This window comes from Cottoperca gobio, chromosome 5, assembly GCF_900634415.1.
Source record: "Cottoperca gobio chromosome 5, fCotGob3.1, whole genome shotgun sequence".
NCBI classification, from domain to species: domain Eukaryota; kingdom Metazoa; phylum Chordata; class Actinopteri; order Perciformes; family Bovichtidae; genus Cottoperca; species Cottoperca gobio.
Window position 1 is genome coordinate 28264049 of NC_041359.1, and position 11257 is coordinate 28275305.

Consider the following 11257-nt stretch of genomic DNA (forward strand, 5'->3'; position numbering starts at 1 on the left):
ACTGTTGAAGGTCACAGACCGATGATGCCATAAGGACCACATCATCTGCAAAGAGCAGCAATGAGATCCTCAGCTCACCGAACCGCAACCCCTCTCCTCCATGACTACGCCTCGATATCCTATCCATGAAAATCACGAACAGGATTGGTGATAAAGCGCAGCCCTGGCGGAGGCCAACATTCACTGGAAAAGAGTCCGACTTACTGCCGAGTATCCGGACACAACTCTCGCTTTGGGCGTACAGGGATTGGATGGCCCTCAAAAGTGACCCCCTCACCCCATACTCCCGCAGCACCTCCCACAGTATCACCCGGGGGACACGGTCATACGCCTTCTCCAGATCCACAAAACACATGTAGACCGGATGGGCGTACTCCCAGGCCCCCTCCAGGATCCTTGCAAGAGTAAAGAGTTGGTCTGTTGTTCCACGACTAGGACGGAATCCGCATTGTTCCTCTTCAATCAGAGGTTCGACTACCGGCCCCCTCCTTTCCAGTACCTTGGAGTAGACTTTACCAGGGAGGCTGAGAAGTGTGATACCCCTGTAGTTGGCACACACTCTCTGGTCCTCCATTTTAAATAGAGGAACCACCACCCCAGTCTGCCAACCCCTAGGCACTGTCCCAGACTTCCACGCAATGTTGACGAGGCGTGTCAACCAAGACAGCCCCTCAACACCCAAAGCCTTCAGCATTTCTGGACGGATCTCATCAACCCCTGCGGCTTTACCACTGTGGAGTTGTTTGACTACCTCAGAGACTTCCATCAGGGAAATTGACGATGATCCCCCATCAGCTTCCAGCTCTGCCTCTACCATAGAGGGCGTGTTAGTTGGATTCAGGAGTTCCTCAAAGTGCTCCTTCCACCGGCCGATAATGTTGGGTTTTGAAGCCCAAAGGCGCTGTGATTGCCTTTCAAAAGAATCCAGTAAACTTCTAGATGATCAAGATACTTATTTATTTAAAGTGATGATGACAGCATTTCAAAAATACCCTGGGCTTGGCTCCAGACGGGGGTCCCTTTTTTTCATGAAGTCGTTTTTGAACCATTCTTAGTCTGGCCCCTCGCCTGAGACCAATTTGCCTTGGGAGACCCTACCAGGAGCACTAGGCTCCAGACAACCCAGCTCTCAGGTTCATAGGGACACACAAACCTCTCCACCACGATAAGGTGATGGTTCCCAGAGAGTGGGTTTTAATAACAGATTTGTTTTATCCGCATACGCAGACGACATTATTGTTTTTATTAAAAGCCAGAGAGATGCGGACATTTTAACAGATATAGTAGATAGTTTTAGTGTAACATCGGCAGTGAAGGTAAATTGGAAGAAAAGTCAGGCCCTCGCTGTCGGGGAGTGGCGTGGCGGTCTCCCAGTTCTTCCCCAGAGCCTCACCTGGAGAACTGACGGCCTGAAATATCTATATATATAATAATAAGTGTGTTTTTAGGAAAATAAATTATTGTCCAGAAGAACTGGGAGAACGTCACAGAAAAGATTCAGGGAAAGCTTTCCAAGTGGAAGTGGCTGCTCCCTCAGATGTCTTTTAAAGGTAGGGTTTTGGTTTTAAACAACCTTGTAGCATCCCAATTGTGGCACCGTCTGACCGTCTGACCTCCCTCAGGTTTTTTAGCAAAGCTACAGAAAGAAATGGTGGATTTTTTTTGGGATGGTATACACTGGGTGCCACAGGGGGTGCTGTTTTTTATCCAGAGAGGAGGGGGGACAGGGCCTCGTCCACCTGGCCAGCCGAACAGCCACTTTTAGTTTTTATAAAAATACCTTACCGGCCCGGCTGATTTGGTGTGGAGAGATGTGACCAGCTGCATTCTCAGACGTGTAAATAACCTGGGGCTGGATGCTGCTCTGTTTTTAACTGATTCTAATTTTTTAAAGTTAAATGGGCTGCCTCCATTTTATCAGGGTGTTTTTAAGTCTTGGCAGGGTGGCAGTGCGTGCAGAAAAGGGGCTTCGGTATCATGTTTATCATCTTAGCTTTGTGTCTTAGCAATGCTAACATCTGCTAGCCCTAAAACACAAAACAAGTATAGCAGATAAAATATCTGAAAATAGCAAATAAACAAAGTAAAGGTTTGACGTGAAAACGGTGCAAGTGAAAGTTTTCTTAAAATGTGTATACGTGACTTTTGCAGAGATATTTTAGGGTTCCACAGCAGCATAGCAAAGTAATTGCACCCAAAGTTCTCTGGTTACAATTTAAATCCTGCTTTGCAAAATTGCAATAAAATACTTTATTACAAGCGAGACTCAGGTTTCCATATTTAAAGGGTTAGTCTGTTAAATATGACAGAATGCTTGTCAGGCAGGTTATTTTAGAAGTAGGTCAGTTATGTTTGACGTCTATGTTACCATTACTTGGTAATAGAGTGCACACACACACACACATATAAAACAGATTTCACATATCAAATATCACATGCCTCACAGGTCCATCTGATCTGAGTTTGTTCATTCATTCATATGTATTAAATGTTATTTAAATTTGCACAAAAATGAAAATGCAGTGATGTTCCTGCTGTGCACCTTTTTTTATTTATCTTATGACAAATCCAGAAAATACAAAAAGTCGTAACACAGTTATGTGTTACGACTAAATATATATAAATATATTTTTTAATGTTTTTATTTAAATTAAAATAATGGCTTTGCTTTGTTGACGTCACTAAACACTGTTTCAGGTTTCTCTAAACTTTTCATCTTGATCTTCTGAAACTTACGTTCCCATCCAACGAAACTGTTTTGTCAATTTAGTTTTGAAACGAAAGTTAATGTTGATTTATTTCAACTTAAATCACGTACGTAACGCAGGTTTACTTACGTGCAGTAACCTAAATGAGAAATGTTCTTATTTGAACCCAAACCCCGACCTTTTACTAAACCTAACCGAGTAGTTTTGTTTCAATTCACAACGTTAACCACGTGTTTAAAACTGCGACCGTTAATCCGGGAGAAACGTAATTGAGAATGTATTTGGATGAAACTTTCATACAATGAAAAAAGTATAAAGTTGGTGTTATATTATTATTTATTGTTAAAAAAATCACATTACTTTTACTTTTTTACTTCCCTTTCAGCCAATTGGTTCCCGCAAAAAACTTAAAAAAATATATTCACAAAATATATAGTTTCATCTCTAATACAAGTCATTTCTTAAAGCAGCTGCTCGCTGTAGTTTCTATCAAACTTTACTCAAGCACGAGGAAATAGTGTCTTGTCAGGGACTATTTTCAGCGGCGGATTAATCCACATTTGGCGCTCTCATGAGAATGTGTGGCAGCAGGACAGTGTGTGTGTGTGAGTGAAAACAAACCACGGTGTGTGTTTATGGTAATGAAGGAACATGTGTGTTTTTGATAGTAACAACAACGGAGCTCTTTGGCAGAGAAGAAGAAGAATATCAGGCTGTGGAGGAATCTCGTGATCTCTTAATGAATCTCTTAATTTAAAAGTGTCAGAGTTTGATATTTAGGTAGGTGAATCACTTGCTGGATTTTCTTTCAACAGTTATTCTGGACATTTCATGATGATTCCGTAGCTGCAGCTTTTAAGTTCTTCCAGAACTGTTGTTGTTTTTCTAACTAAATCTGATATGAAAAAGGCAGCTGCTCATTAAGTTTGTTCTGGTTTCAGACCAGCAGCTGGTCGGGATGCATTTATTCACGGTCGTCCTGAAATACACAACAAACCTCAGCGTCAGATCAGAGAACGCAAGCAGAGCGAGGTGAAAGTTGGCAGAAGGTCTGGAACAGAATGACGTGTGTTTACTGGACGGATCAGAGGTTTTTGTTTTCGGTCAACGGATCAGAGCGAACACGATGACGAGAGAGAGAAACACACACAAAGAGAGAAGAAGAGTTTGTAGTGAGTTCAGCTCAAACTGAAACCATGGAGGACCTCTGGTGGTGAGAGCAGATGCACAGAAACATAACAGACATTACTCACTAAGTACATTTACTTAAGTACGATGTTAAGGTACTTTATACTTCTACTCTTCTACAATTCAGAGGCTAATATTGTACTTTCTTTACTGCACAACATTTATCTGACTTTGAAGATATTAAAAGATAATAATTGATCATGTGTTATTATAGGTTAAACTTTATTGATACCGGCAGTATACATAGTAAAATAAATAAAACTAGCTCCTTCTTCACCAGCTGCAACATTAACATTAAACACATTAATGCATCATATTATAATTCAATAATATATTATATATTATATATATATTAGTCTAAAATGGGCCGTTGTGCAGAGTGAATACTTTTGTTTTATTTTTATGTTATTATTTTATACTTTTACTAAAGTGATTTTTCGAATGCAGGACTGAGTTTTACTACTTTTACTTTAGTAAAATATATAATAGTACTTTGTCCACCTGACAGAGACACACTCGCTGTATTGTTACTTAATACAAAGCAAGGCATGTTCATTTCTATGGCAAAGCAATGTGTGTGTGTGTGTAACAGGGTCAGGATCAGCGGTGTGTGTCAGAGTGTGTTTTGTGTTTGCAGAGCACCACCCGACACGTGGCCCCGCGGCAACTTGAGACAAATCATTTCCATGGCGAGGGCCAACTGAAAGGGTCGGTACGTCCTGCTCGGGGAAGGCTCGCCAAGAGGATAGGTTTGGCGGGAAGTCTGTGTGTGCGTGCGCGTGAGAGAAAGAGAGAAAGCACAAAACAGAGGGTGTGTGTTTGTATAGATAATAAAAAAGAATCTGATCTTTTGTGTGTGTGTGTGTGTGTGTGTGTGTGTGTGTGTGTGTGTGTGTGTGTGCATATAATGTAATCAGGGAATGATCTTGTCATGAAGGAAATCAGAAAGACTCTGTGTTCCTGTTTAATATAATTCAAAGTTTCAAGGTCAAAGGTCGTGGATTTAATTAGATTTAACTTTCTTGTATTAAGCAGGCGAAGGAAGTTCTCACATCCTTTACAGATACCACAATACAGAAGTATGTTCAGCCAAATAACCTTCAAGTATCAAAAGTAAAAGCACTGCAGAGAGCTTCTCTTTGTGCACCTGCAACACGCTGCAGATTGTTTTGTGTTAATGAATTAACTGCTTTGTAAATGTCCTACTCAGCATGATGCTGCTTTACTCATCTAAGCTTTTTATCCTTCTATGTTTTATATATGCTGCGTGTTTTATTTTGTTGTTTAATGGCCGAGAGACAACAGATTCACAGAGAGGTTGGTCAATGTGCAAACATTTAAATAAATAAAACATGCACAACAATCTAACGCTTACATCACTTGTAAATGTTAGTATTTCATTGCAGTCCTTCTTGGTTTAGTGGTTTTATTTGACTTTAATTTTAACTGCTTTATTTATTATTGATGCTTCTTATTCGTGTTTCTCGGATTTTATTATTCGTGTTTACTCGGCTATATTATAAATGAGGTCTCTAACTCTAAGTTAAAATAATGGCTGAATAAATATTTATATCACTGTATCTATTGTTAATACTGAAGCATCAACATGTACCATTTTACTTGTGTAGCTGCTGCTATTTTTATACAGTTTGGAAGTTTTAGGTCAGAAATCTGTTTTATTATTTTCTCTTTTATTTGTGTAAAATTATTATTTGTTTTTTTTGGGGCTCAAAAAGTTGAAACTGAGAAGTTTAGACAAAACCAAACAGGAGCCGACTGGTACAAGAAGTCACAAATTAAAAAGGTTGGGAAAATCTTTATTTAATGTCGTATTTCATAAACTTTTCATATATTTTTCCCTCAAAATTCAGGTTCAAACGCCCCCCCCCCCCTTATCTCTGGGAGTCTTGGAGGCTGTGGCCTTCTGCGTGCTTCATCCTGCCGCTGTTTGGTTTCAGATAGCAGGCGGGTCGAGCACACAGTGTTTGATCTTCATATTATCAGTTCACCTTTAATGTGACTCACTTATGCTGAGTTGGTTCCCGCTGCTGCTGTGAGGTCTTAACGGCTCTCAGGCTCACTGTTTGTTTGCTGGAGCCTTTTATAGAGGAAATGCTGCAGTAGGTGTGTGTGTGTGTGTGTGTGTGTGTGTGTGTGTGTCTGTGTGTGTGTCAGTCATTGTAGGAACGGAAATGTCATAAAATGTCTACACTCTATTGTGTATATAGTGTTAAATGTTAACATTGCACTCCAGCTATCTTAAAGGAAATTGTTGAGGAAGCCTCTGGAGATACTGATGCTGTCTGGAAACACAGAGAGAAACATCAGTGCTCACATTAACTTCACCAGAACATATATTCCTTTTTCCACGTGGGGCCAGTTTCACCAAAACTGTTCGAAGCCTTTTGGAGGTTTGAAGTCTCTGAAATGTGCAACAGTGTGAGTGTGTGTGTGTCAGTGGCTCTTGTGCTTCAAGGAGCATCTCAATGTAGAAGAGCCTTAAAGCTGCATTCTCTCTAATGTCCAGCATGGGGGGGCCGGTTCCAAGAAGAAGTCAGATTGTATAGAAGTCTATGAGAAAACGAGTCGACTTCTCACTTGATTGATTACTTCCGTAAACATTTTCCTGATGAGTTTATGTCTCAATCTGTAGTTTCAAATCTTTTCTCATTTTAAGGCGGGGCTACCTTGTGATTGACAGGTCGCTACCACGACGCTGTCCAGTTTAGGTGCTCATCGTGTTCTTTTCATCTTCTTTCACAGTGTTTTCAGTTCATGTCAGTAATGAATTGTAACATTTTGGTCGCCTAGAAATGTTTTGTTAAAACTGTTGTCCACAAATCACTGGGTGACAGCGCGGTGACTACGTCCACTTCTTATACACAGGCGATAACAGCATAATGCAAATAATCTGAGCTCAAGGTCCACTTACTATCTTTATCAGAACTTCATCAGCAAAGTTACTGGATTAGACAATAAAACATATATTATATTATTATTTGATGTATCAATTATATTATAATAAATTATATATTTATTGCATTTTGATACATTAAGTTATTGTTGTTCTTACTTTACATTCACATATTATTATTAATAAATAGATTATTATTTATTAGCATATTGTTTTCACCTTGTGTGTGTGTGTGATATTTGTGACAGAATCGCAAACCATGCAAGACGCAGTCACGAAACTTTCTAGGTGTGTAGTTGAGATCCGAGTTGAGTTTGAAGATGGGTGTGGTCCGAGCGAGGGCGCCGGAAGTAAGGGGGCCCCTGGCACGATTTGGCATCGTGGCTTGTGTGAATCATTTTGCCACATACACTGATGCATGATTCCATGCTTAAATAATACCGCAGGGCATTGACCCCCCCCCCCCCCCCACACACACACACACACAAACACACACACACACACACACTCTGCAGCGTCCCACTCGCTGATTCTTACAGAAGACTGTTTGCAGGTCTGCAATCTGAAATTAAGTCTTAATGGAATCATAACAAACCACTGCTGATGTCCTGCGTACTGTCTGTGAGGCAGATCTGATAAAACTCATCACACACACAGGTAGGAAGTGATATTGTGCTATTTTTGTCCACTTACCTCAGAATGATGAATGACTTGAATGTGTGAGTGTGTGTGTGTGTGTGTGGGGGGGGGGGGTTGTGTGTGTGTGTGTGGGAGGGGGTGTTCCTATAAAACCACTCAGCTTTGTGCCGACCAATCAGGTATCGACCTCATGGCGATATCGCAGTGATGCAGAACGAGAGAAAAATACTTTATGATGACGTAGATTAAACACAGACACACACACACATGTTTATTTTAGGAAATATTAAGTATTTTGTTTAAATATTTAGGTTTAATATTTGTTGTTGTATATTCAAACAAAACAACGTGTACTAATAATATAATTTATATACATGTAATATATTTAAAATGTCTAACATTAAAATATTTATAATATAAAAACAATCCTAGCAGGTTACAGATTAAAAGGTTAACATGGTTATGTTGGCTTTAAATGTTCTCAACAAAGGAAAATATACAGAATAGAAAACAAAATCACTAAAGAACAACTACAAAGAGAAACGAAACAACTACAAAGAGACACTAAGCAACTACAACGAGACACAAAACAACCACAAAGTCACACAAAACAACAAAGAGACTCAAAAAGACTAAAACGTGTGTGTGTCTTGCTCCTATGAGAGCGGGCGTCCATTGTCTCATAATAAGCCCATGTGTTTGATACAGTGGAAAACAACACTAAACTATTTACATTGAGTGTTACAATAACAGTAGAGACTGAAAACAAAGTGAATTTGACCAAATCTATTTCAGTTATGCTACTTGACTATACATTTGAGTCCAATATAATAACATGACGAGATTAAATGACATGGTTTTAGTTCCTGAAGGCTGGATGTGCGTACTAACAATCATCCTCTTGAAACTCTGGTAAAATCTTAATAGGGAATTTATCGCTATTGGTAAAGTATGGAAACAGCTTCTCAGTGAAAGTGTGTATGTAGGTGAATATGTGTGTGTTAGTATCAAGATCAGAGAAAGACAGTTTTCTTCTGTTCCAGTCCAGATAAACTCTGATCCTCCGGAGCTTCTTCTGCACGAGGAGAACTGTTGGTTGTGCTGTTGGGGAGCAGATTTTATATTTACCATTAATGAATCACCTCTCTGGGAACCATCACCTTATCGTGGTGGAGAGGTTTGTGTGTCCCTATGAACCTGAGTGCTGTGTTGTCTGGAGCCTAGTGCTCCTGGTAGGGTCTCCCAAGGCAAATTGGTCTCAGGTGAGGGGCCAGACTAAGAATGGTTCAAAAACGACTTCATGAAAGAAAGGGAAAGGAAAGGAGAGACCCTGCCCGGAGGAAGCCCAGGGCCCCCGTCTGGAGCCAGGCCCAGAGGGAGGGCCCGACAGCGAGTGCCTGGTGGCTGGGTTTGCCACGGAGCCCGGTCGGGCACAGCCCGAAGAAGCTACGTGGTGTCTCCCATCCATCCATCCTGTGGGCCCACCACTCATGGGAAAAACCGCTGGGGTCGGGTGCGCTGTCACACGGGTGGCAGTGATGGTCAGGGACCTCGACGGACCAGACCCGGGCAGCAGAGGCTGGCTCTGGGGACGTGGAACGTCACCTCTCTGTGGGGGTAGGAGCCGGAACTAGTGCGGGAGGTGGATCGTTACCAGTTGGATCTGGTGGGGCTTACCTCCACGCACAGTCTTGGCTCTGGAACCGTACTCCTGGATAGGGGTTGGACTCTATTCTTCTCCGGAGTTGCCCAAGGTGTGAGGCCTCGGGCCGGGGTGGGGATACTCACTAGCCCCCGGCTGAGCGCCGCCACGTTGGAGTTTATCCCGGTGGACGAGAGGGTCGCCTCCCTAAGCCTTCGGGTTATGGGGGGGAAAACTCTGACTGCGGTTTGTGCCTATGCCCCAAACCGCAGTTCTGAGTATTCGGCCTTCTTGGAGACCCTGAATGGAGCCCTGCAGGGGGCTCCAGTAGGGGACTGCGTAGTCTTGCTGGGAGACTTCAACGCACACGTGGGAAACGATGGAGACACCTGGAGAGGCGTGATTGGGAGGAAGGGCCTCCCTGATCTAAACCCGAATGGTCGTTTGTTGTTGGACTTCTGTGCTAGTCATGGAATGGCCATAACAAACACCATGTTCGAACATAAGGATGCTCATAAGTGTACGTGGTACCAGAGCACCCTAGGCCAAAGGTCAATGATCGATTTTGTAATCGTATCATCTGATCTGAGGCCGCATGTTTTGGACACTCGGGTGAAGAGAGGGACGGAGCTGTCGACTGATCACCATCTGGTGGTGAGTTGGATCAAAGGGTGGGGGAAGACTCTGGACAGACCTGGTAGTGCGGGTGAACTGGGAACGTCTGGAGGAAGCCCCTGTCCTGGGGATCTTTAACTCACACCTCCGGCGGAGCTTTTCAGACATCCCTGTGGAGGTTGGAGAATTGAACCTGAGTGGGCGATGTTCAAAACCTCTATTGCTGAAGCTGCGGTGATGAGCTGTGGTCTCAAGGGCTTAGGTGCCTCAAGGGGCGGTAACCCTCGAACACCATGGTGGACCCCGGTAGTCAGGGAAGCCGTCCGACTGAAAAAGGAGTCCTTCTGGGTTATGTTATCCGGGAGGACTCCGGAAACAGTTGCAGGGTATCGAAGGACTAGAAGGGTGGCAGCTTCTGCCGTGTCAGAGGCAAAGCAGTGGGTGTGGGAGAAGTTCGGAGAAGCTATGGAGAAGGACTTTCGGTCGGCACCAAGGTGCTTCTGGAAAACCATCCGGCACCTCAGGAGGGGGAAACGAGGAACCATCCAAGCTGTGTACGGCAAGGGTGGGACCCTGCTGACTTCGACTGAGAAGGTTATCGGCCGGTGGAAGGAGCACTTTGAGGAACTCCTGAATCCGACTAACACACCCTCTATGGTAGAGGCAGAGCTGAAAGCTGATGGGGGATCATCGTCAATTTCCCTGATGGAAGTCACTGAGGTAGTCAAACAACTCTACAGTGGCAAAGCCGCAGGGGTTGATGAGATCCGTCCAGAAAAGCTGAAGGCTTTGGGTGTTGAGGGTTTGTCTTGGTTGACACGCCTCGTCAACATTGCGTGGAAGTCTGGGACAGTGCCTAGGGGTTGGCAGACCGGGGTGGTGGTATCCCTATTTAAAAAGGGGGACCAGCGAGTGTGTGCCAACTACAGGGGTATCACACTTCTCAGCCTCCCTGGTAAAGTCTACTCCAAGGTACTGGAAAGGAGGGTTTGGCTGGTAGTCGAACCTCTGATTGAAGAGGAACAATGCGGACTCCGTCCTGGTCGTGGAACAACAGACCAACTCTTTACTCTTGCAAGGATCCTGGAGGGGGCCTGGGAGTACGCCCATCCGGTCTACATGTGTTTTGTGGATCTGGAGAAGGCGTATGACCGGGTCCCCCGGGTGATACTGTGGGAGGTGCTGCGGGAGTATGGGGTGAGGGGGTCACTTTTGAGGGCCATCCAATCCCTGTACGCCCAAAGCGAGAGTTGTGTCCGGATACTCGGCAGTAAGTCGGACTCGTTCCCAGTGAATGTTGGCCTCCGCCAGGGCTGCGCTTTATCACCAATCCTGTTCATGATTTTCATGGATAGGATATCGAGGCGTAATCGTGGAGGAGAGGGGTTGCAGTTCGGTGACATGAGGATCTCATCGCTGTTCTGATGTGGTCCTTATGGTATCATCGGTCTGTGACCTTCAACAGTCACTGGATCGGTTCGCAGCCGAGTGTGAAGCGGTTGGGATGAGGATCAGCGCCTCAAAATCTGAGGCCATGGCTCTCAGCAGGAA

The 11257-nt window shown here is 43.6% G+C and overlaps 1 long non-coding RNA gene across 1 annotated transcript; it reads left to right on the forward strand.

Moving 5' to 3' along the window:
* Window positions 1-3354: 3354 nt before the first annotated feature.
* On the forward strand, window positions 3355-5096 carry LOC115008737 (uncharacterized). The gene is made up of 3 exons (XR_003832331.1): window positions 3355-3488; window positions 3650-3921; window positions 4534-5096. It is a non-coding gene; the product is annotated as an uncharacterized LOC115008737 (long non-coding RNA).
* Window positions 5097-11257: the final 6161 nt, after the last annotated feature.